This window comes from Ceratotherium simum, chromosome 19 (genome assembly GCF_057802395.1).
Source record: "Ceratotherium simum simum isolate JZ-2026a chromosome 19, ASM5780239v1, whole genome shotgun sequence".
NCBI lineage: Eukaryota > Metazoa > Chordata > Mammalia > Perissodactyla > Rhinocerotidae > Ceratotherium > Ceratotherium simum.
This window is the reverse complement of record NC_141918.1, coordinates 52,691,425-52,719,332: the sequence shown is the minus strand read 5'-3', so window position 1 is coordinate 52,719,332 and position 27,908 is coordinate 52,691,425. Positions and strand designations below refer to the sequence as shown.

General features: G+C 39.1%; 1 long non-coding RNA gene across 1 annotated transcript in view; it reads right to left on the bottom strand.

Annotated features, from left to right (window-relative positions):
• The window catches only part of LOC147914557 (uncharacterized), a 135,830-nt gene that overhangs the window by 88,994 nt on the left and 18,928 nt on the right, over positions 1–27,908 (bottom strand). Inside the window, exon 2 of the long non-coding RNA XR_015555185.1 lies at positions 17,317–17,415. This is a non-coding gene — a long non-coding RNA (uncharacterized LOC147914557). The remainder of the gene's footprint in view (positions 1–17,316; positions 17,416–27,908) is intronic.

Here is a 27,908-nt window from a genome sequence, read left to right as displayed (position 1 = left end):
CTAGCCACTGTGATAAGGCAATAAAGAGAAATAAAAGGCATTTAGATTGAGGAATGAAAAAGTAAAACTGTCTTTATTCACAGACAATATGATTATCTATATAGAACACCTAATATAGTAGAACTAATAATTATTTGGCAAGGTTGCATAATAAAATATTAGTATACAAAACCCAACTTATTTCCATACACAAGCAATGAACAATCTGAAAATTAAATAAAAAAACTTTTGCAATAGCATCAAAAATATGAAAGACTAAGGCATGAATCTGACACAGGCTGTGTTAGTCCTGTATGCTGAAAACTACAAAACATTGCCAAGAGCAATTAGAGAAGACATAAATAAATGGGTCAGAAGACCCAAGATTCACTGTTAAGGTGCCAATTCCCCCCAACTGATCTATAAGATCAATGCAATGTCAGTCAAAATCCCGTTTTCCTCTTCTTTTCTTTTCTGTATTTTTTTTTTTTTTTTTTGTAATTAACAAGCTCCAAAGACCAGGAAAAGGCAAGACTTAGACTGGGAGAAAATGTCTGTGAAGTATGTATTTGATAAAGGATTTGTATCCAGAATACACACACACACACGCAGTTTGTTACATATAAATTATACCTCAATAAAAATTTTAAAGTTAAAACAAATTAAATAAGGCAAACCCTAGTTTCAGATGGATTCTTATTTAAAAAGCGGTTTCAAGAAGCATGGGATTATGTGATCCTTTAAGGTCAGAGACTATAACTTCTGGTTTTTCTCTCCTTTCCATCAGGGACTGAAACCACACACACAAGTCTTAACAAATACAACAGAAGATTTGAATTGAGAAACACAATTATCTCACCAGCAAGAGTCTGGAAGGAGGATGCGCCAAGCCTGGCGGCTCGATAATTTCATCAAGGATGCTAGTTCCCTCTGTCCTTCTGCTTGGCCACCCTCAGCATTTTGGCTTTCCATTCTTAGGCTTATCACCTCATTGTCAGAGAACGGCTAACGCTTCACATTCTCCTGAAACAGCCTCCAGAGCAGTGAGCAATGACGGATGAGAGGAGTCCTCACTCCTGCAGCCCTCTACTTAGATGGAATAAGATCTTCCCCAGAAGCCCCTCGTGTCACCTGCCCAACACTCGACCAATCACTGACAAAGAAGACTAAGATTACCATAACTCTGGCTTCAACCAATTGGACACGTAGGGCACTGGGTGGCCCTGAACAAAATCGGGATTCTGTTAACAAAGAAGAAAAGAGGTAAATGACTATTTAGGAGGCAACTGAAAATGTCTTCTCGATTCTTGGCTAGTAATTTAAACAGAAACCCTGAACAGCTTTTCATATTACTGATGTACTTATTAACTCCCTATTCTCCATATTCTAGAAAAGAAGCATGAATATGAATGTTTATTTATTCATAGAGTCTCCCTAGTTTCAAAAAAAAAAGCATTTCTGGTGGTTTATAATATAATATGCTTAAAAAAAAAAAGGTTAAATAATCTAAGCCAAGTTCAAAGAAAGAGAGAGAGAGGGTGTGGCATAGGTGCTGGTAATTGTGAAGTGTACCAGAACACAGGGTTTGAAAACCCACTGCTGCCATTAAGCACAGTGATTTCTGACTCTCAAAGAAACAAAAACAAAAAAGAAACTATAAATAGTTTTTGATGTGGGCAATACAGAATATGAAAGAAATTTCTTTGCAACGCTTATATCATTTCATCAGACTAGTTTTACTTTTACTAATACCATTTTCTAATACCATCTTCTTCAGAGAAAACAATTAAAATTAGTTCACATTCTCTGTGCAATAGGGCACTACTGTTGGGTTCAGTGTAAGAAGTCTCATATTTATTCTACGGAGGATGAGAAATCCTGGCTCAGAGTTTTCAATGTGTTATAGAATACTGGGAATTGAATATGGATGTGGATGTGGATTTTAATCAGTCTGAAACTTTCAGTAAAGGTTTACCCTGTGTAATTTCAAAAAAATTCATCAACGAAAGTTCCCTAGACTCAAAACTTTAACATATGTCATAGCTGAATGCTCTGGGACATGTAAAAGCCAAGCACAGCGGCATTGCAAAGAACACAGCCTGGGACTCAAAAACTCAAGCTTGAATCCTGACTCTGTCACCCACTGGCTGTGTAAACACAACCTCTTAAATCTCCCTGAACAACCTCTTGAATCTCCCTGAACAACCTCTTGAATCTTCCCAGTACTCAGTTTACTTTAATCACATCTATGAAACGATAGAGTTGGACTGTTCGGTCTCTGCGATCTTTTCAAGCTTTAACACACAAAGACACTGCCAAAGGGGCAAGACTTAGAAAAAGGACAAAAATATTTAAATGGACATACTTCAATTTCTGGGAGTTTTTTCACATGCATCCAGATGTCAAAGGATGTTGTTTAGTAATGTTTTAAAGTCTGAAAATTCCTTTTCTATCGATTTCAAAATTTGTTACTTGTCCCCAAAACAGAGAAAATCAGGCTCTAGGAGTACATTTTTCCCCCAATTCCTTGTATAAAGATTGATACATTCAATCTGATGAAATCTAACAGCAAAGCAACTTCCAGCTTAAGATCCCAACATCAACATTCAATCCATGTTCATGTAACAAACACCAACATCCTGAAAGCCTTCAATTAATTCCCTTAAATCTCAAGCCTGACATTAAAGGGCTGAAGAATGAAACAATGTACACACAATTCCAATGACCGCGCAAAGAAAAAACCATAATAAACTAAGGGGAAAAAATAAGTCTAGCATTAAAATATTAAACTAGAAACGTTCAGTGTAAGATTTACTCCCTTAAAGATTGGCATATTCACTCAACATTCTAAAAGTAATTATGCATAACCTGAAATTATCATTAATGATTCCTGTCTTACTTCTGCAGACTAATTTATGCACAATGGAATGTATCTGAATCATCCAAAAAGTAAGCAGATACAATCACTGTAAGTATCACATAAATGCTCAGCAGAGGAGCACTCCAGAAAGGCTCCATCTCCAACCGTGGATAACAAGCTACTTAAAAAACAGTTAAACACCTCTCATGATTTTTCACAAGGGTTTTCCAACAAAAATTATTCTCCTAGGATAATATGCAAGTCCTTTAATGCTGAATGACTTTCAAAATCTAAGATATTAAACAAACAAACAAAAGGAGAAAAAAGCCTCAGTCTAGCTGGGATCCTAGCCAATGAAAACTGCACTTCATGGAAAAGAAAGAAGCTCAGGATCTCACAGTGAGGATGGAAACAATCACCCCAAACACAGATCCGCGTGGGTATTATTATGCAAATCACAGAGTCCTGAAGAAAGAGGAAGGCCTTGGTCCTGGGGGGAGTGAGCAGAGGTGACCACCTTGAGTCCCATGAAGGACACACGCCCGGCTAGACAGTGAGGGTTGGGAGAACCCTGACGTTGTCTCCTTCATCTCATGACAACGCTCTCAGAACTGAAGTTGTAAAGGTTTTTTACTTTGAATTTAGGGCCCTTCAGGCTTACTTCCTTTCATATTAATATTTGAAGCATTGTTACAACTTATGACATCTACTCTATATTTTTCATTACCGAATACCATAACCAAAATGACCATATGTAGTTACGCCATATGTAAAAGCATACAATGTATATCAATTTGCCAAAGTTATGTATTTAAAAGCTATTGATTATACATAGTAGTTATCAAATACCTACATTTGATAAGGTATGTGAAATCAACAGAAAACTCTTTGAGGCAGGAGCTACTCAGACAAGAGTTAACTCAATTAAGAGTGTAAAGCTATAAAGTACAAAGACATCCAAGCAATCTGAAAAACAACCATAATATACTTTTAAATCTTTGTTGAATAAATATCTTCACTTCCTGTGCACAACTTTAATCTATTGTTTAATTCCGGGTCAAAATGAAGTAACCCAAATATGCACTCTGTTATATAAAAGGTCCAGAGGATGAAATTACATCTCTCTCTAATAAGGTCCTTTGAAATCCTATATGAGAGTAACTTAAGCAGCCAAATTATTTTTCTTCTGTAAATGCTGACTGAGCAGTAAATAACAACTAGGAGAAAAACAAACACGTAAAATAAAGTGTTTCACACCTTTGTTGAGCTTTCTTATGTGACCTCGACCTACAACAACTCTAGTACAAGCTCAAATGCAATCATTTCCCCAACCTCTAAATATAGCAATAGTTCAATGCAGTTTTCAGGAGGCTGATTTTAATTTCCAGATGTTAAGAAGCTGTATACAAAAGCATTCAAATTTTAGTGTTGATGTTGAAACAAGTTAAAAAATCTTATTTCCAAACAGTGCTGTTGTGATGGCCTTAGCCGGATAAGGTGCTTAAGCCTCCGTTTCTGCATCTGTGAGATCAAGGGTTTGAAGAGTAATCTCTCAGGGTCCTACACCTGTAAAGCAAGTCCTCCAGCCCTCTGCATCAAGCATGCAAGATGAAAAGGAGACAGACTGGGCACGACATTTAATGTAAAAGAAATGCAAGTGTGCTTTTGAACCCTCCTCAAGATCTTGGTGTAGAAAAACCAGTGCAGACTCTAGGTCCCACCTCCGTCCCTTTTTAATCATTAGACTGACAAACAAACACCATGTATTTTCTAGGACTCAGTCTGCCCCTTTCACAGCATTTCTGGTGTGACAGATCTGAGAATTAAAGAAAATGTTAATAGAAAAGAACACGGACACAATCAAATTTTTCTTCTTCTCATGTATTAAAACTCAAAACATTTCAAATTTTTTTGTCGAAGGCCCGAGCCAGGGTGGAGGACTGAAGAATAAATAAAGCCCTTTCCCAGCAGAATCGCCCAGCAGTTACTATCAGCTTAGGAGCCAGACTGCCTGGGTAAAAGTCCTGCTCCCTCCCACTAGCTGGGTGACCCCCACCTACACACTGGGGTTTAGTATCAGCGCCCACCTCGTCGAGCCATAGTGAGAGTTAAAGGACCAATATACATAAAGCACTTAGACAACCCACGGCACACAGCGAGGACCACATGAGTGTTAGCTGTGAGCACTGGGGGCCCACAATCTAGACCCAACCCACCGTCCACATGCGGCATCCACAGCACTTAGGGGAAAGCGATGAAAGCCAAGCAGTCAGCAGGCGGTCTTCATTCTTTCTGTTTTAACCTCCTTTGCTCCTTGCACAGTCCTTCTCCCACCTTGCTACCCTGGCTCCTGCCAAGAGAACTGACATGAACTTCTTACCATATTAACCCTTACAAGGTACCTGTATCCTGAAGAAGTCTCAGAGGCGCCCATCTTTAATCCAAGAAGATACAAAATGATAGAATTTCCTGTACTTTTGAGACAAGTACTTTTCTGGTCTGACTCTACTGTCAAATCTGACCCAATCACATCTAAACAAACAGACTCTTCTTTTTGTTGGATGTACTGATATCCAAAGAAAACAGAGCAGGCAGTTTCTTCCAAACATGAGAGGCTTTTTCAACAACTTACGAAAGTGTTTTTTCTTGTCATTCCTTAATGATTTCAGTGCAAAAAAAATAAACTTTCAATGTTAACACATAGTCTTAAGTTCTAGTCAATGTGACCCACTTTGCTAAGGGAAAGCAGAAAATGTCTCTCAGTAATCAATGTACTGAGTTCTAGCAGGTCACCTACCATTTTTTAAAACAATGGCTATTGCTAATGTTCTTTATATGACTTAAACCCTTAATCCTACCATGCTTCCATCTACTTCCTGAGCTTGTGTGAACAAATGTACTTCCCTCCTAAATCACTAAATAATCGAATGCCATCAAGGGAGAGCACCTTGGAATACGCGAGGATATACACAGTCTCTAACATTTTCAGAATCAGCCCCTTCCTCATGCCAACGTTATCATTCTGACCTCCACTAAACCCCATTAACTATCTCTTCTGGAACAACTTGAGTCTATTCTCCACTGCGTCCTTCTGCCCTGTCATCAACCCCATGCAAGCCTCCTCTTGTGAGGAAAGGACCTCTCTTCAATGACTGTTCTGTTTCTCTTCTTTAAACTCATGAGCTTACTCTTACTTCCTTGTCATCTTCTCTGTATGGAATCTCTGAGCTGTCTTTTCTCGCCACAACTCTAATGGGACTGGATTCTGAAGTGCCACCATGACCTTCTAATCAGCAAATGAAACAGCCTTTTTCTCAGTCCCCATTCTGCTTGATCCCTGAAATGTCAGACAGGGATGACCGATTCCTCCTGGAAGTTATCTTCGTCGTTGGCTCTGAAGACAGTGGTAACCTGATCTTCCTTTTGTTTCTCTATCTCTTCTGAGTCTCTCCTGATCCATCTTCCTCCTTCCACCTAATAAACATGGGATTCTCCTAGGTTGAGCCTCATCTTTCTGCCCTTTTGACAGACATCATCTCCCCTTACACACAGGACCTCAAGGAAAATACTGTTCTGCTCTCCATGGCCAGCCTAGACAGCTCCTCCACAGCACAACAGAGCTTCACCAGTTGCTAGTTGAACATGTTCTCAAAAGTTCTAAATTCAGACACGTCCTTCTCTGTCCTGAAGCCACTGACACCTGCTCCTGAAGTCCCTTACTCTAACTCCTAACCTTGAAACTCCAGGATAATCCTTGCCTTTTCCTTCTCCCCATCCACCACTCACCCTTCCTCCCATTAACCCTGTTTGGTTAGTTACCAAGTTCAGCAAAGCTTCCTTTTCAAGTTCTTTTCATTGATTCTTTCCATGCTTTCTTTCCACTGTCACATCATTAGTTTAGGCCAGGAGTTGGCCAAGTATAGTCTGCAGGTTGCCACCTGTTTATGCAAATAAAGTTTTATTGGAACACAGCCATGTCCATTCATTTATGTATTGTCTATGGCTGCTCTCACACTCCACCAGCCGAGGTGAGTAGTTGAACAGAAATTGTACGGCCAGAAAACCCAAAATTATTTACTGTCTTGCCTTTTACAGAAAAAGTTTGCTGTCCCTGCGTCAGGCCCTTTTCAGCTCACACATAAACTGCTTCAAGGTCCCTAAACCGTTTTCCATGCCCAGTTTCACACCTTCACTAATCTTCTTAGCATCTGGTTAATTTTCCTAAAACAACATTTTAAAAATATTACTCCCTTACTCAAAAATTATGTGACTTTCCATTATGTCCAAGATAAAAGTCCAAAAAGACAGGGCAGTATCCTGTACATCTCCATACATCACGTAGTGACCAGCATCATGCTGGACACCAAGCAACATGTAAATACCTGAGCTTGGCTGCAAAGCTCTTTTAAGCCTGGACTCAGGAAGTCTCAGCCAGATTTCCCACTGCTCTGCGTCGTCACCCCCCAAAGCTTCTGCTTCAGTAATTCTAATCCATCCACGGTTCCTGCGCAGGCCTCAATGCCTTGAAGTTTGCACTCCTGATTCTTCAATTCCTGCTATTTGCCAGGCCAGGATAGGTCCTCTTGCGTCCATATGAATTTATCCTGCCTTTCAAGACCCAGTTAAGGGGTGGCCTAGCCTATCTAGAATTCCTCTCTTGACTTTTCTTAAACAGAGTTTCCCTGTTGATAACATAGTACTTATTATTCTATACTGTTAGCCTGGCAATGTTATTTTGTTTTCTTGCTTAAGTTCTGTATTAGCATGTCTTTGTCTTTTCATCCCAGTTCTCTCAAAATTTAGCATTAATATAGCATGTTATATTAAATGCTCAGGGAAACCTTCTGAAATATTTCGCAGGAAATAAGTATATAAGTATATAATAAGTCTATAAACCAGTAACTCATTGAAAGCAGACATAATATAGATCAGTGACTCTTGCTTCCTCCCAGAAGACATTTGTCCACATCTAGGGACATTTTTGATTGTCACCAAAGAGCGAGTTGGGGCGGGAAGGAGGTGCTACTGACATCTAGTGGGTAGATACCAGAAATGGTTCTAAACATCACACAAGGCACAGGACAGCTCCTCACGACAAAGAATTACCTGGCGCAAAATGTCAATAATGCTGAAGTTGAGAAACTCTGATGGAGATCAATTCTTTGCTAAGTTGTAACGCCTAGAAACATCACATCTACAAATACGGCAATGAGAAAATAATAAATACTTGTTGACTATTCTCTTCTAAATATTTATGGCTTTTTGTTACTTTGATGGAAAACACAAAGAAGTGAATGATGTCTCAATACCTATTCAGCTGTATGCTGCCTCTTTCGCCCCTGAGAGAGGTGAACCCAGCAACCAGTAACCCAGATATAATACGTGATTGTTGGAAAATTTGGAAGAAAGCACACTGAAGGAGGATTCACTGAGTGTGGCAACATACAGATGTGGCACAACTCATGCTTACAGGTGTCATGGTACAGGATCAAGCAGCTGTCTTACGTAAACTGACATCTCCTCAACCCCTGTTTTTGGGTGCCCCAGGGCTCAGTTCTTTTAATTTGTCTCTATCTAGACTTACTCTCTGGTGACCTCAACCAATAATATTTCTATAAATACTACTGATACCCTGAAGCCTCCCAAATTTATATTTCAAGTCCAATCTTCTCTCCTGAGTTCCAAACGGTTATATCCAATGGACAACCCAACATTTCCATGCATATGTCTAATATCAGGTAAAACTTAGTATGTCTCTATTAACTCATGAGCTTAATACCCTGCTGGGAATCTGTCCTCTATGCAGTACCTCAGCAATCTAGCCCCTCTCAGTCTCGGGGCTCCACCATCTTTACCCGAGGCCTCCTCCTCATTCATCATGCTGGGGGAACATGGAGACCAAAGAATCACTCACAGGCTTCTCACTGCCTCAGCCTGGAAATGATACGCACATCACTGCCCCTTGCATTTCATGCACCAAAAACAGTATATGGTCCTGCAAATGTAAGGAGGCCAGGAAGTGTAGGCCTCAATGCACCAGAAAAGAGGAGTACGAAACAGGATTGGTAAAAACACAATATTTCTGCTACCATGCCTAAAATTGAACTCCTCATCTCCACTCTCAATCTGTTCCTTCTAAGTCATCTCATCTCAGTACAGGCCAACCCCATCCTTCCCACCGCTCATGACAAAGACCTTGAAGGCATCTTTGAGTCATGTGCGTCTCTCACAATCCGCATCCAATCCATCAGCAGGTCATCTTGGCTCTATCTTCAAAACACATCCTAAAATCAATCATGTCTCACCAGCTGCACTGCTCTCTTGTCCATTTCACATCTGGATACTTACAATAGCCCAGTTTCCACTCTTGGCATCATACAGTCTATTTTCAATATAGCAGATATCTATATTGAAACTTTTAAAAACTTTTAAAAACTTAAATCTCATCATGTCATCCCTAAGCTCAAAACCCTCCAAGTGCTTCACATGTCACTCAGAAAAGCCCAAGCTCTTATAACGGCCTAAAACCCCTCCACAATGTGTGCGCCTCCACCTCCACACTCCCATCCTGATGATTTCCTTATCTCTGCCTTTTCGCCACCACTGCCACCAACACTGGCCTCTTTTCTATTCCTGGAACATACCAGGCACGCTGCCACCTCACGGTGTTTGCAGTCGCTGTTCCCTCTAACCAAAACCCACTTTCCCCAGATACCCACATGGCTCGCTTCTTCACCTCTTTGAATCTTTGCACAAATGCCATCTTCTCAGTGAGATCCCCAGCTAGTCTCCAAAAACTGCAGCTTTCCTCACCCACCCACCTTCCCCCCCGAATTTCCTATGCTCCTCTCTGCTTTACTTGGTTTCCTCCATGCATTTATTACTATCTGACATACTATGTTTGCTTACTGTTCGTCTCCTCTCACTAAAATATAAGCTCTATGAGAATAATATTTGTTCATTTTGTCCACCAAGTATTTCCAACATCTAAAACCATGCTTCAAATTCAGCAGTTCTCCACAAATATTCACTGAATCAATTAGTAGCCATTGCCTAAATCTCATTTTAAAATAACATTAGAATTTGTCATAACATCTTGCAATCTTACACTAAACTAAAATTTGGGGGAGGACAAGAATCGTACTATATTTATTTTTTAATCCTTAGTTTAGCAAAGTCCCTTACAGGGATTGAAGAATCTTTAAATATTTATTTAATTGAATTTGTTGAATTAGCATCCAATTTTCATACATTCCACTATCTTACGACTGCCTGTTCAAAATATTTAGTAATGAAGATCGTGTAGTTGATCTGTAATCATGGTGGAATAACTTAAATTTCTCACCAAGACTCAGGATATTTAAAACCTCTACTCTTTGTTTAAATATGCTGAGATCAAGTTGAGTTTTAATGAATACTTTAAAACAACAACTTTATTGAAGACTCTGAAAACCATTAAGTTGATCAAAGCAGGTAAGAGAGTGTGTTTAGCAGCACGGATTCTGGAATAAGACTATGTGAGCTCACACTCCATGAGCACAGCTTTCTAGCTCTCACGACCTTGAATAAGATCTCTGAGCTCAGCTTCAGCATGCCCTTCTTTGGACGGGTTATGACAGAGCCTGCCACATGGTGCTATGGAGCGGTTTAATGAGATGAGTCACAAAAAGCACTCAGCACGACGCCTGTCAATGAACGCAAGCCCTTTCAATCAGTGACCATGGGCCTTTTGCTGTACACCTTATAGCAAAAGTTACACTGCATTAATGTTTCCCATTTCCCAAATTATTAAAGCATGAAAGAAATAGATTATATTTCTACCATAAACAGTTATTTTCACTTTAATTCATAAGGTAGAATTACTGGACAATCCATATACCATAGATGTTGTAAATTCAGATAAGAGACTTTGGTACTGAAGGATACCATAGCTCTTATTTGTATCTATACTGCCCAAAGTGCTCAAAACTGCTGACAACCATCCAGGCTCTGGTGCACCCCTCCTCCTCACCAATAACCAGTTTACAAAGTCCACGGCAGACTGCACTAAACTTATCATGTTACTTCTCCAGTGAGCCTGGAGGAAGCTTTAGGCTCCTTCTCAACATAGGCAGGTGCTTCCACCTGAGCACAGTTGACAGACGAAAAGCCTAACGTGCATTTCCTCTCTAGAGTGTGGCAAATGGTATGCAATCACAATCCATATTCTGTGTAATATGGGGCTCTCCCTCTCTACATATTCTAAAATTTGTGAAAAACTTTTAATAAACTAAATTATCATTTTAGAAGGTCATAGAAGATAATTCATGGAATTGTCTTATGAATCCTTATAAAGTCATGCAAAAATACAGAAATTCAGAGTTAGAAAATTGTTTAAAATGAAAGAGTAAGTCTTAATGACTAATAAAAAGTAAAATATATCTAATGTATCCACTTTGAAATTTCACAGTTTAGTACTCTATCGTATTACTGCAAAGCAAAGCTATAATTGGCAATTGGGAGTTACGGCAGTTCTGAAATTGTTTCAGCTTTAAGCAGAATTCCACTGAACTCTAAAGTATACTGTCCAGTTGAATGGTGTAAAAAATATTTGTTGTAAACATGATTCTTTTGACTAGTTTAAAGGCCAAGTTCTTCCAAACAGACGTGGAGCCTCAAAAGGAATAATCTGATTTCAGTTAGATCTGAATAAAATACATTACATGTATTCTGCTTAAATTGATCTAGAGTATCCAAGAAAAAAGCCACAGAACAGTAAGATTTCAGGATTTTGATAATGCCACATTATCAAAAATAAAAAATTATTTAAACCGAAACTGATCAAAACAATTTTCTAGCATAATGATGAAACAGGGACAGAAACTGGCGATTCTGAAGCGACATCTTGATGATAAGCTGGATGGTACATTCAATCCCATACAACAGGTAGAAACCTGTCCAAATGGCTCACCACAGGTTTCAAAGATGGGCTAGTGGCTATAGTCAAAGATGATGCTACAGAATCTCTAAGAACAAGGAGCTGAGTAACAATCTGAAGTTATTTGATATTCTAATGGAGAAAAACAGAGACAGAAAACAGATTAATTTATTAAACTAACTCTAGAATTTTAATACGCATGATTAAGTTAGCAGGTTTGAGGGAAGAAAATAAATACTATTAATATCTACAAATATGTATGAACATAAAAATATTGCTGAAACATATAACATATAATATTGATCCAACGAATGCAAATTAATTTAGACCTCACTAACTGAAATATGTCATCAATAATATAAGTCAACTGATTCAGTAACAATGTTGACATATGTAGGAATATTCAAACCCTTAATGTTTAATATTAGGGAATGCAATCCTACCATAACCTGTAACTTATTCAATCTACCTCATTTTACTTAGTAGCCATTACTGTTTTATAGTATAACATAACAAACAGTATTTTTTTTCAAACTGTCTAGCTTGATGATAAATTTAGGACCAGAATCCATCTCACTTTGATATGAATGAATCAGACCAGAAAAACTTTGTGAGAATATTCAGCACCACCAAAATAGGATTTTAAAATATCTTGATGTGTAAGGATACTATAGAAGCTATAAAAACAATAAATATTGCTCATCCTTTATTTGAATACTGGGAATACACCATGTTTCACAGTATCAAAGGAACTTCTGATTATCAGTATAGATACATTCTGTTAGTGCCATCAAGTCAATTCTGACTTTCAGGGCCCCTGTGGACAGCAGAACGGAACCCTACCTGGTCTTTCCGTGCCATCCTCTGCACTATATCAGACAATGCTCCACTGCTGTTCACGGGGTTTTTCACGGTCAATTTTTCGCAAGTGGGTGGCTGGGTCCTTCCTCCTAGTCTGTCTTAATCTGGAAGCTCCTCTGAGACCTGTCCACCCTGGGAGACCCTGCTGGTATTTGAAATCCCAGTGGCCTAGCTTTCAGCAACACAGCAACAGGCGGCTGCTGCAGGACAACCGACAAGACAGCTGGTGTGGTTCCCTGACCAGGACGAGAACCTAGGCTGCGGTGGTGAGAGCGTCAGATCTTAGCCACGAGACCACCAGGGATGGCTAGTATAGACACTGATACTGCTATGTATAATCTAGATTCACATGTCTATTAACAAGAACAACATTTAGTTAAAAATTGTAGTAAGCTATAATTAGATCTAACCAACTGCTTCTAAAGAATTATGAAGTTCTAACACAGAATTTCAGACAAATATTAAAGTTAAATCTTACTTTAATTGCTTACCTCAAAATTCCCTAGATCCTCTAAGCCAGACTGCAAAATAAGATCCAGATATAATGCAAGAAAAACAAAATTGTTAAAAGACCAAACTTTGTTTTGATCACCTGTTGTTAAACTAGTATTATGTGTTATATGCAATTTTTTAAAACTCTAAGTGAAACATGAATTCATGAGTCAGTAATCCATTCTGAAGTAACATTTTGGCTTTCTAAAATTTGTTCAGGCTATTCATTAACATACCTTACTAACAGTATACAAAAGCTTTTGAAAGAAACCTTTACTGAATATCACCAAGAATTCAGCTGAGAAGTAAGGATACAAGATGAACAAGACCCGCTATTACTCTTAAGCAGTTTATAATCTAGTAGAGAGGCAAAGAAACAGGTAAGATTTCAGTTCCGGAAGGTAAGTCCTGGGACAGTGTAAAAGCCGAAGGATATGGCACACACTGTAGAGGCACCTGACCCAGCGTGGCTGACTGCGTGCGGAGAAGGAGGCAGTCGAAGAGGCTTGCTCAGAGTGAGTAAAACCCATAGTGAGTCTTCAAGATTTACAAGTTGTCATGTAGGGAAGAGGCCCATCTGGGAAGAGTCTACAGCACCAGCGAAGGCGCAGAAACCTCAGAGAACCTGTGAGATTCAGGGAAACGAAAGAAGCCAGACAGAGGATGGGAGCAATACAGGTAAGCAATTAAGGCTGTGTGCTTTAACACACACTTGGGACCTTCTCCTGAGGGCATGAGACGGCCTGTGAAGGATATTAAGTAGAATAGTGATATAATCAGGTACATATTTTAGAAAGACCACTCTAGAAGCAACTTAAAGCAGAAAAAGACAGTGAAGAGATAAAATAAAGATCCAAAATAAGGAGCTAGAGCAAAGAGAACAGTTTTGAGAGATATTAAAAATTAAGAATGGACAGGACTTTGAGACAGGGATGAAGGAGAAAAGGGTGACCACCCGTTCTCTGACTTAAGCTACTCAGCAGCGGATGGTGCCATCCACTGAGATGAGAAGAACTAGAACAGAGGGGAAACGGAGAAAAACTGGGAGAGAGAAGAGCTGGTGAGTTCAGTTTTCATCTGCTGAGTTTGTAGACCTATGCACTTCTAGGCAAGGGTGTCCACCAGAAGCTAGTTGGATATGCAAGAATGAAAACGCGCTCATTAAAGACCATCTAAAGATGTCAGGTATTGTAACAGCAGCTAACACTGATGAGTTTTTACTCTAAGCCAGGCATGTGCTAAGCCCTTCATATAACTTCTTTTTATTATCCTCCCCACTTTACAGATGAGGAAGAGTCTAAGTAATTTCCCAATGATTACGAGGTACTTAAGTGTCAGAGATGATGTCTGATTTCACAGCTCAGCCCTTGCCCACTAGACTAGGTTGTATCATGCAAAATCCATTATAGGTTTTAGGACCAGATAAAAGTGGGTTCAATTCTAATCTCTGCTACTTAACAGTTGTTTGACTTTGTTTAAGCCACCATTTCCTTATCTGTAAAATGGTGACCATAACAATTACATTGCAAGGATATGGTAAGGATTGCAGAGAGTGTACGGAATATGCTAGATGGAGTGGGCATGAGCCATAAATGGCACCTCTTGCTATATCTGTGCCTAGAGAAAGAATTCTTCTTGAACAAAAATAGCTATGATCTAAGTAAATTCCCTTTCATCTTATTATGAACTTTATTTTAATTCCATCCTATTTGTGCTATATCAACAAAAACTAAGTATCATTTTTCCAAAAGTTTTGAGATGTTAATATCCTCTGCAAGATTTAAAGTCATTTGATGATTTCGTTCAAGTAGAAATAATCTCAATGTAAAGGGAGCTGGTTCTGATTATTTTGCCCTTTCTATAGTGATGAATGTCAAAATAAGAAAACCCAAAAGCGAGAAGGCATGTTGATGTTATGGAGAGAGCTTTGGACTTGGAGTCAGAAGACCTGTGTGAACTCCCAAATCTGAGGCTCACCAGCCATGCCAACGCAGGCAAGTCACTGAACAGTCCCAAGCATCCCTTTGCACATGAACAAGATGAGCAAGTTGGCGTGTATGTTCTCCTAAGTCTAAGGATGCTGAAGGAGGAGGAAGGATTTACGATGTTAATAAAATCAAAGCCATTGCCATTAACTCTTGACACAAACGTCAAGCTTCCTGTGGTCTAAAGCAGAAGCGCCCACTCCTGATGGCCTGTCCACCACCCCACAGCTCAGGAGCACCCAATCTGACTCTGACCAGATCACAACCCTCAAGCGGAGAGTTAATGTGGGAGAGGGGAAAGAGGAGGGAAGGGTGAAGATCATTCTTTTCTTCTCTCAAAATCTCTTCCGTTCACACCACAAATTCAGCAGCTGGGTTCGAGCTGACAGGCCACAAGGTCAGCCTAGATTTCTGGTTCTCAAACCTGGCTGCACATTAGCAACACCGGAAACTTAAAAAAAGATTTTTTTTAGATCTTGAGCTTCACAACCCTAAAATATCCCTGCGAGGAAACTAGATGATTTACAAGTGCTGGGTTTCATTTTGTAAAAGGTGATATGAAGCATCCTGGGTAATAACCTCACTCTAAAGCTAAACAGAAAAACATACTCTCTTTGACCTCCCCTGCACTGAAAACAAACACTGAAAACTTGAGTAAACACACACCCTAGGGTGTGGTCAACCGGTCAACCATCCCGGTTTTCGGGGACTCCACCTGCTTTAGCTCTGAAAGTTCCATGTCCCGGGAAACCCCTAGGTCTCTGGAAAACAAGGACAGTTGGTCAATCTAACACATATACACACACGCACACACACACCCACACAAACCTTTAAGTAACCTTCGGTGTGTTAGAACAAAGTATAGATCAACAATAGCCCTCTCTTGAAGCATCATCGCTAAGATGACACCGTCGTTCACTCAGGTACCTACGTGGTCACACCCACAGACCTCTGACACCACTGGGATCTACAGACATGCGATGGCATGGGTGACATATTGTCATGCTGACTATCATCTATTTTGCTAGAGTCCACATTACGAATATTTAAGTTTGATAACCAGCATTAAAAAAAATCAAACTACTTTGAAGTCCCTGCCTTCCCGCTGCCATTTATCTACATTTCTAAAAATGTCAGGCAATTTTTGAGGAATAACATCTCTACTACTTGACAGATTTTTTATAGTTTTATGGCTTTGTAATTTTTTGTAACATTTTTTTCTGTAATGATGCCATGTGAAATTAAATAATACACAATGAAATTAGACAATGGTCATTGTATGCAAGTTAAAGACTCGATTATCACTTCTTTTAAATGAAATACTTAACAGAACACAAATTAACTTGGAACGGCATGGATACACCAGAACACATATTCCTCTGTATTTTAAAAGTGGACTCATCATAACCACATTATTATACACAAATACACTGTCCTCTGCTGTCTGAGTGAAACATTAGACTCTAAGATCAAGTCATGATCATACAAGCTAGTAAAGAACAGCATCAACCTGCAGAACACATACTTGGTGGGTACACATTTCCCCTTACCTGTGACATGGCTAGCTGTCGGTGGGGAGAACAGCTTGGGCCGCAGTTGGCAGGCGGGTGGGAGTGTGGGGGAAGCCCTCTCACCGACTCCAGTTCCACACACTAAAGAACTAGTGTCATGGAGACACTACTGACGAGTTAGCAGAAAGGCCACCTAAATCCTTTCTCTTTGAGAAATCAGAATCTTAGAATGACTGCCACCAATCCTGTGCAGTCTTCACTCTGCAAAGAGGTTTGCACAATCAGGAAAGCCCTTGAGGACTGCAGTTGCCACCCTTGAAATGAACAACAAGCATGCTGGTGATATACTTATGCTTCTGAGATTCAACAACACATGCGCTATCTAAGCACTCTGGAATAAACCCTCATTCAGGAAGTGTGTAAACATGTCTAGACTGCATAAATCCCCTAGTAGGATTTCAAGGCTCTAGTCTTTCTACCACTGGGTTTACAAGCAGTCAATCAAGGGAGACCTCAAAATGTGATATCGTTAAGCAGGAGCACCATAAATTTCCAAAGGTTTGTTTTATGGTCTTGAAAGAGAATTAAAAAATCGACTAAAAAATACATTTAACAAAAAACTTGCTTCTTACAATATATTCCTTTTAGTATGAGTTTGAGTAGTCTTATCACAACTTTCTTCAGCAAACCTGAGATTGAATTCAGACTTACTGATTGTTCATTTAAATCCTGGGTGTCTTCCATGTGGTTTTCTCACTTCTCCTGCCACTCCCACGTAGAAGCAGCTTCCTTCAATTAAGAGTGGACTATCTAGAACAAAAAGATGGACACACAGGCGGAAAGTGAAAAAGTTATCTGTATTTATTACCAAAACACACTATGGTTTATGTGATAGTTGGTAATCTGTAGAAGCATTATTTTTAAAGAACAAAATTCATTAATATTGTCCTCATAGGTGATAGAAATAGTGATCTGGAAAATCACATCATGGTAAAATTGGGATATGTGAATAGCTACTCAGGAACCCTGCAGATTAACTAAAACATCTGTGGACAACCTTGGAGGCATGGTCTGTAATAAACACTTAGTACACTGTTTTGCTGAGAGAGCTCTGTCATTAAGCAATTGACAGATTAAAAATTAAGAGTCTGCATTAACCATTCACTTTCTTAAGAACATAAAACTGAGGAAATGCAATGTGCATGTTAACACGACAGCTTCCTATTACAGGAAAATTTGTCTGAATTACCAGATGATCATTATTCAGTTCTAAAGAATATAATGTTATAAAATACATGCCCAATTTTAAAAAGAGAATGAAAATAAGACTATTAGGATAAAGAAGATATTACAAACATACATGAGAAGGACAACTGCTCAATAAACTATGGTGAGACAACTGGTTACCTACTCAAATAAAGTTAATCTTTACTCCACGCCATACATTAAAAATTTTCCAGGCAAACTGAAGTTTAAAAAACTCTAAGAAAAATAGGCATATCTTTTTTTAATTCCCAGATAGAGAAGGATTTTATAATAGAAGCAATGGAATATAGTACAAAAAAGCCAAACACCCCCTTGAATACACACATACACACACACAATAAACAAAGTTAAAAGATACACAAAAATAGGGGCCAGCCCAGTGGGGTAGTGGTTAAGTTCTCATACTCCACTTCAGCAGCCCAAGATTCGTAGGTTTGGATCCTGGGTGTGAACCTACGCACCACTTATCAAGCCGTGCTATGGCAGGCATCCCACATATAAAGTAGAGGAAAATGGGCATTGATGTTAGCCCAGGGCCAATCTTCCTCAGCAAAAAGAAGAGGATTGGCAACAGATGTTAGCTCAGGGCTAATCTTCCTCACCAAAAAAAAAAAGATACACGAAAATATAAAAAGAAATATCTGTACAAATATCAAATGGGCTAATGGCTAATGTCCTTCACATATAAAGAGCTCTTACAATCCAAACAGAAAGGCACACACACACACACTCCTACAGAAAAATGGTCCATCACCACAAAACAACGTCCAAACTCACTAATAAATGATACACTTCTAGCCCTTCAAATTCTAATTCAAAAAATAAAATTAAAAGAATATGGGAGGTTAGAAAAATATTTACATAAAAGAAGGTGTTCATCACAGGCATAAACACAGGCATAAATTATTAAACACATTTCAAGGAATATTTAGTGATATCAAAAATTTCTGAAAATATAACTTAAGTGAAAAATAAGTATTCCAATCTGCAGAAACAATATGTTCCCAAATCAGTTTATTGAACATTCAGCATATGCAGGGTTTTGCCCAATTTTACATAAATCCATTCACATATTCCCTATTACAACCAGGTAGACATGGTTTTAATTTCTTTTCTTTTCTGCTTTGCAATATTTTCTACAATAAACCTGTTACTTTCTTTATTAGAATACAAGACATCTTAAAAATTAGAAAGGAAATTTAAAATATGAATTATAAATTGTTTTATGCATATACAAACACACAGACACAGATCAAAGTTTTTTTCCAATCTTAAGAGTTAAAAGTCATAAAATGGCAATGGCAACTTATATGTATGCAACGTGACAGTCTTAATAAGATACTGATTAAAAATACTGCAAAACCAGAGAAGCGTCATGTCAGAGAAAAGCATAATTTAAAGCTCATATGACATGCGAACGGGGAAGGGTAGGTATTAAGCACACTGAAAGGTGTGGCAGCGTACATTTGAATTCAGGAAGGTAAGGAGGCAGAGAGTTCTAGACTTAAAGATGTCACTTTTGTGTTGCGATGTGGGCCTGAGAAATGGTGACCTGAAAAAGCCCATCTCTGTCTCTTGGCTCAACCTCCATCTTTCTCTCCCACCCTCTCCCATCTTCTTATGGACTCGTTCCTCGAATCAGATCTGGGTCTCTCACTCTGGTCCCAATTCTTGCTGATGCCTTGCTTGCTCCTCCTATGGTAGCGGACCTCCTGATCTTTAGTTCTGTACACTGCTGCCTCCCCCGGTACCCAGGACCACTCTGGCTCAGGCTTGCCTTGGATATGGTGCACGCCACAGTAAGTGCCAGCCACCAGTTCAATTGATGCTGACCTGCCGGCCTCACGAGCCCTTCCCTCATCCTCCAGGATGGAACTGTGGCCGATCATCTCCTTTAGAGCCATTTCTCCTCACTACCTGGACAACACATTAGCCAAGTGCTCTCTTAAAGGGGAGAATCTGATGTTTCTTTTCATTCCAATAGATAAACAGGTAAGATGAATGGTAAAAACACCGTACCAGCTTACAAAGGTAAGGGATAATAGATTCAGCTAAATAAAAACAAAACAAAATTACATTTCTAAATAGAGAAAAACAGCCGAAAAGTAAAAGAACACAGCAGATTATGGAAAATATCTTCAGTCAATATTATAAATGTGACATGGAGAACAAAGAAATTGACAAGGAAAAGTTCAAGGGCCTGTTAAATGATTAAGCAAGGATATGAAAACACAAATCACATAATAAAATGTAAGTAATAAACAAACATATGGAAAAGTGTCCACTCTCATAGTTGTCAAAAGACACATATTTAAGCAACAAGTATACATTTTGGATTACCGTATACATATTCAATAATCAAACCATTTTAAATATTGATAATACCCTTTGTCAGAAAGCATGCAGTGAAATGGTGTCTTCATTCAATTGCTAGTGATAATGTCAAGTTCTCTAACACTTTTAGAAAGCAATCTGTCACTGCATTTTAAAAGCTACAAATACATTAAACTCTTTCACCCGATATTAAGTTTCCTAAGGAGTAAACTTCCTCCCAAAAAAGTCACAAAGTATTCACTACAGTGTTATTTATGATAATAAAAACTAGAAACAGCCTCATCTTTGTAAAGGATTGATTAAACAAACTGTGGTCAATTTAATACAGTATAATTTAATGATCAAAAGACTAATTATAAAAACGACATGGAAAAGCAAAATTATTGATTGTGTACTAAGCAAAAAAATCAGAACACAAAATTTTAGCTATCCTAACGCATGTACAATGAAGCATGCACTTGGATATTAATGAAAAGAAAACATTAAAAATTAATTTGATAAAGAATTATATTTTTGGTTTCACATACTTTGATTATTGCTGATTTTATTGTGTGTGCAAGAAATAAAATTTTATTTTTTTCCACTATAATACAGGAGCACAGAGTAAGTAAAAGCAAATGATGCTAACACGATTTTACAAGATCAGTTGAAACTACAGCAGTGAAGATGAATTTTCTAAGTAGACTCTTTCTCCAAGCGGCTTCTGTGGCCTCTTCTACATGGATTACATTTTGAAGCCAGAGTAATGTCTTCAAGGGCTGACACCCTTTCTCTTATTTACCAGTGTTCTCTACAGCACTACCTTGCTGCCTGGCAAACATTAGATGTTTAATAAATATCAACTGAACGAATGACACAATTAATGGTGGGTTAAATCATACCTAATGTATCTGATGACATGAACAAAAAATGTAAACAGCCAGATAATTTAACTTTTGAAAATTTTGTCTCAAATATGTGGCTATTTTAATAAAAATTCTGTTTTGTCCTACATTTTTCAAGTACATCACTGACTTCATAATATTTTTCACTTGGTATAAAGACAGTAATAGAAACTTTGGGGGACAAATTATTTGCTAAGCTAGAGTATTGTAACTTTTCAGAAAATTCAATATTAAGAGTTAGTCCACCAGGTATTTTCCTACTCACCTGACCTAACAATAAAATATACTTAGAATAAAATGAGTTTTGATACCAATTTAACCTATGTTTACTTATAATATAGCACGTTGTTTTACTTTCCCAGGGCTACTGTAAAAAAGTACCACAAACTGGGTAGCTTAGAACAACAGACATTTATTGTCTGTTGGTTCTGTCTGTCTCATGGTTCTGACGGCAAGAAGTCTTATATTAAGGTGTTGGCAGGTCCAGGCTCCCTCTGAAGGCTCCAGAAAAGAATGCTTTGTCTCTTCCTAGTTTCCAGTGTTTGCTAACAGTCCTCGGCATCCCTTGGCTTGTAGATGCATCACTGCAATCTCTGCCTCCATCATCACACGCATTCTCCCTGCCCATGTCTTCACGTGGCCTTCTTCAGCATGTGTATCTCTGTGTCCAAATTTCCCTGTTCTTTTTTTTTTTTTGCTGAGGAAAATTGGCCCCGAGCTAACATCTGTGCCCATCTTCCTCCATTATGTATGTGAGTGCCACCACAGCATGGCTTGATGAGTGGTGCACTGGTCCACACCCAGGGTTCCAAACCCACGAACCCCGGGCCACTGAAGCCAAGTGCGTGAACTTAACCACTACACCACCGGGCTGGCTCCCAAATTTTTCCCTATTCTAATAAGCACACGAGTCACTGGGTTAGGACCCACCCTAACCCAGTAAAACCTCATCTTAACTGATTACATCTGCAAAGACCCTCTTTCCAAATAGGGCCACATTCACAGGTTGAGAGGGTTAGAACTTGAACATATCTTTTAGGGGACACAATTCAACCCACAACACAAGTACAGTTATTCACAGTGAAATGATTATTAAGACGTGATCAAGGTTTAAATGTGATATTTCCAGAAAGGATGCATAAGAATTAAATTAAGGATGTTGATCCTTAGGAAAGAAGTGATCATTTTCTAGAAGGACCACATCTCAGGGCACTGGTGGTAACTCAAGTGAAATTAAAAATTAAGACTTCAGGAAAGATGCTGGAGCATAAGAGAATTAAGCAAAGACCAGCCTTTTTTGGTTAACTACCAGTTCAGAATCTATTTAATGTTCCAGTTGGGGAGCTATTTGCATCAATGTTCCATGTTACAACATAATATTTTGCTTTATATTTCCTTAAAGTTGAGATTAATTGTTACTTAGTTTAACTTTTTTATGGTAACATGAATTTCTTTCTTTGCCAAACACACTAAGGTACTAAAATATTATGAGCCCAGTGATTTTATATTATTGAACCAAGTAAAACTACCTAGGCTAATTGCAGACACAGTATTATTTTACATCATAATTTAGCAATGGTTGTTATGCTAAATCCTTTAACATCTAGTTTTCACAAATATATGAGAAAAAGACAAGCACACTCTTCAAATCAGTAAGAGAAGTATTACCTCATAATAAAGATATAAAATTAAGGAATAACAGTAACCTCATGCTGTTTTATGAGGCAATAATCTAGTTCCCAGCTCTATTTCAAGGCCATTCCCCAAGAAAAGGTGAATTCAAACCAGGAGTAACAGCAACCCCATCCATTCCAAGTTAGATTATTCCTCCTGCAGTTAGAGTTTCAATATATACAAAATTGATCATATCCTTCTCTAACTCGGCTCTAGAGTAAGCTATAAACTCTTGTGTCTTAGAAAATTAGAATTAAAAAAATCAACAATTCTTCTAATTTAAATATATAACGAATTTCATCTATCAAGTTTTAAAACAATTCTCAGAAATAGAAGGAGGTACTGAGGCCTGATCCAGGTGATGGAGACACACAGGACCCCGCGCCTTAAAGGCGCCTTAAAGAGAGCGAAGACGTTGAAGAAAGTTCGAGGAGCCTGCAGAGTTGGTGTGATGCAGCCCTAGTCCTCCGTCTTTCTAATCAAACCTTCAAGAACAGCTCGACTGTCCGGGCCTGCACTACTCCGGCTGAAAACACGCACGTGAAGGGGCTCTCTGCACCCGGGCCGGTGGGGGACGGGGCAAGAGGCTGAGCCTCTGGGTTACTTACACCAACGGCACAGCCTTCCACTGCTCTTTAAAGCCGGACGCCTAGGCTTTGTCTCTGACTCTGTGCCCACTCCTCTCCACATTCAGTAAATTACCAAGTCCAGTCAATACCTCACAGAGCTCACTCAATGCTCCATGTCCCTCTCCTCGCTGCTACGACAGCAGTTAAGTCATCTTGTCCCTTGCCTGGCCTGCAGCAACAGCCTCCCAAGCGTTTAGAATAGTTTAAAGATTTTATTTATTTATTTATTTTCCCCCAAAGCCCCAGTAGATAGTTGTATGTCGTAGCTGCACATCCTTCTAGCTGCTGTATGTGGGACGCGGCCCCAGCATGGCCGGAGAAGCGGTGCGTCGGTGCACGCCCGGGATCCGAACCCGGGCCGCCAGCAGCGGAGCGCGCGCACTTAACCGCCAAGCCACGGGGCCGGCCCTAGAATAGTTTAAAATAAAGATCTGATTGTATCTCTTAAAACAATTCAGAGCTTTATCCTACCCTTAGGATAAACCGGAAATTCTTTAATTAGTCCTACTTGAAGCTGTGGGGTGCCGAGCTGACCCCTCTGCCAAAATGTCCCAGGAAGGGGAACCAGTAATCGGGTGCTTTTGCTCCCTGGGGCCACTGTCTGTCCCAAATAGGAGTCCTGGGGGAGAGCTCCACCTCCCTTCTCCTGCACTTCATGTCCCACTGTCTTGCTGTTCCCTCGCCCTGTCACTACCATCACAGGGCCCTGCAGCCAATGGCTGGAAACAGCACCAGGAGTCACCTGCGAGGGTGCGGGCACAGCAGAGGCCACCCTTGCCTCCTGCCCATAACCTCTGGCACAGCCCCCTTTTAACCTAGGTGGGGGCTCTGAAGAATCTATGTACATGAGCAGAATTTCCTGGGCCCGGGGAGGTGTCCTTCCATGATATTTTATCATTCAGATAGCTAATCTATTGTTTGACTTTCAGATTTTCAAACTGCAAGTATATTTTCAGAAACATACTGTGTAGAAAGTTAAGGTTTGCTTGCATAGGGGTATATTATACACATATAAGATACATCTTACACTAATCCATATTCAGCTTATAACCTGTTAGATTTCTCGGTCTTTTCCAGTTACACTGAATCACTTCCACTGAATGACTCATCACAATTCCTTCCTATTGCTTAGGATGTGGGCCTGGGAAAGTACCAGGCTCGTCCTCCTTCGGTGGCAAAATGTCTCGGATGTCAAACTTCCACATGTCTTTACAGCCATGTGGAAAAAGCGTGGTCTGCTAGGGAGAGACAGAAGGGAGCTGACCCAGAAAGAGGAGCAGAAGCGAGGATGGTAAGAAAGTCCTGGCAGAATGTAAGGACCTGGACCTTGTTACTCCAGAAGTCTCCCTGTTTCTATGCCCTTCCTGGTGCTGCTTGGTTGTTTAATTCTTCCTTGGATACCACAAGCTATGCTCATAGTCTTCAATTAAATTCTCTCCTTTATTAAGCATATTGCCTAACATAAAACTGCAATTGTATAGGAAATCTAACAACTTACTTTCTCATCACATTGTTGAGAAATTCTGGCTGGGATCAACAGTCAAGAAGTGCAATGCTTTCATGTCCCACGCACCAGGTTACCACACTGCCCTCCAAATTTCATTAATGGGTCTGTGAAGCTGGGTCAGGCACTGGTTGGTTCCAACTGCTCAGGCAGCATGCCAGAGAGGGAAGCCAACAGCACAAAGAGCACCTAGCTCCAATTCTGTGGCCTACTGTTCAGAGGTGGAGATGGCCCTTCTTTGACCATGCACGTGACTCTCTTCCCTGCTTATCCCAAAGGAAACAGCAAAGGTGTCCAAGAAACAGATCTGGGCGAACAGTAATGAGCACACTGCCTGACTTCAATCTCCTTAAATGGAGCCAAGCTACAAACTAGATGCTGGGCTATTTTTGAACTGTTTATTAAGACAGAGCATGGACTTTGCAAAATGGTCCATTTAATACAAAATGTTTAATAATAATGGGGTTAATTTCTCATGCTAAAACACTGTAACGAGCTCAATTTTATGATAATCATTTGGGTCATTAGTGATAAGTTCATTTGATGGCAGTAATCTTCCTGGAATTACCATTATGATCACTTGACTTTTGACAAGCATGGCCAGCTGAGGTTTCCTATTTTGTTTGTGTCTGCTAATTGTTGATGGTTGGTCAATTATCCTGGCAAACACAGACACAGTTATAACCGGACGGTCCCAGAGAAACGACTGAAAGAATTCTGAGCTTGAGCAACTTCAGTGACTCCTACAGATACGCAGGCTGACTCTGAAGACCAACTTCCCTTCTCAGGCACTGCCCTCCTGTTCCTGCCAACCCATACTTCACAATTACTCTGCTGAGCCTTTGTACACATCGTAATGGTTCATTCAGCTAGCTCTCCTGTAGCCTGGCAGAAAAGAATGATTTGAGCCCTTTCTTACAAACTGTCTGTTTTTTTCTCAGCCATAAACCTTTCTTCCATACCTAGGAACCTTTTTTGATGAAGAATATATATTACTTATCACACATCTGATGACTTTATGCCCCTCTTGAGGAAAATTTGTTGCACTTTGAAAGAATTTAAGAATAGATCTCCAAAGTTTAGTATTCAACTCTTGAAACCCCAGAGGTCTAAAAGATAGTTTTGCTAGAGGGAATATAAATTTAATAATTCAGAGTAAAGACTTTTGGAATCAAACAGGTCTACATGTGAGTCCTTGCTTTACCACTGGAAAACTGTATGGCCTTGGGATAGTTAATTAATACCTCTAAATAGCATTCTCTTCATCCATAAAATAGGGACAATAATAATACTTGTGTTATATTTTGTTAGGATTAAATGAAATCACGTTTTTCAAAAATGCAAGCCATTTGATTACCACTAACAGAGTTAAATAAAATCTCTGCTTTTATATTTTGCTCTTTATATACTGATTTAAAACATTTTAACATTTTTCACCGTACAGTGGAGTAGTACTATGCGATTTCTTGTGAAAATGTAATGATTTTTAACTCTGCTCAACTAAGAATATTATAGTAATCAGTGATTTCCAGGAGCTGCATCAACTATCTATATTTAGATAGTAGTCAAAAGTCACCAGTCTTTTACCAATTCTCTGAATTCAAATAAGTTTGTAAAAATGAACAATATCTTGATGAAGTCATTTGCCATTGTCCTTTTTGGTTTGCCATTCTACAAAATATCAACGCTGTGTGGTTTCCTTAGTGTTGAGAGACTGATGCTGCTGCTGACAGAATTATAGATGGGTATGTGAAAGAGAAGGGAGCATGTTTTTGGAAAAGAAAGCATGAGCGAGGAATGAGCATTCAGTGTTAATGGGATGCTAAGAAGTTTTGAATTAGCAAAAGTAGGAGGAAAGTGCTAAATACTAGCAAATAAATACAATTGGCTACTACCATATTTTGATAGCCTTAAAATGCAAATAAAGGATGGCATCTGTGATATAACTGCAACAACACATCTACTTCAGATTTCTGAAAAACAAGATGAACAGTAGCCAGAACTAAGGGGCAACTCGAAGGCTGTAGCAATGAAGTAGGTGAGAAATCAAGAGAACCTGGTTGATGTGGTGGCTGAAAGAAGCCTGGAGAAGAGGTGGATAGGAGGGAGAACATGAAAGACATAGCAATAGGACATGGAAAATATATGAAGATAACTGATGAGGTAAATATGACTTTCAGATGTCACACCTTGATTCTTGAGAAAACGGTGATCTGGAAAAATTGAGAGGAAAAGATATATTTATCTTTGTGTGTTATTGTTTTTGTGGTCATTATCTTCATGTATTGGCAGGGAACAAAAGCCAGAGGGGATGCATAAAGGAGGGAGTGTGAGAAGCTTGTCCCTTTTATTGAGGGAGGGCTAGAAACACTCAGCCCACCATCAGACTCAGCAAGGAAGCTTGTCATATGATGGAGCCCCTGGGAAGAGAATAAAAGAAAATACTTACTTGAGATAAATCAAAACCTCAGCCTCGCACAAATGTAAATTCTAAATTATGCTGCATCTGTGGCATGGAAACCTAAGCCAAAAAATCAAAATCAAGACTGATCCAGGGCTTGAAATCACTAGACTCCAGGGAAAGCAAAAACAAAACTGTTCCATAGGGCACTGGAGAGTCTGAGAGAGAAACTCATCAACAATGATAAGCTCCTTAAGGAAAAAAAACACCATAGAGACAGCAGATGCAACAACAGGAGAACTGGAATCCAAAAATTCCAGATTATAGGACAATCTGAAAAATGCCATATAATAAGTATACTTAAAACAATTAAAGAGACTGCAGGAATAGAAACAAAACTGAAGGAACCACACATTAGGAAAAACAAATACACAAATTTGGAAAAGAACCATAAAAATAGTTTTTAAAAATATATGCATTGAAATTTCAAAAAAGAAATGAATGAATTAATTAAACAGCAAATTAGATTCTGCTAAAGAAATAATTTGTGAAGCAGAAGATTAAACTCAGGAAGTACCCATCCCCATAAATGAAATTAATGATAAAAACAA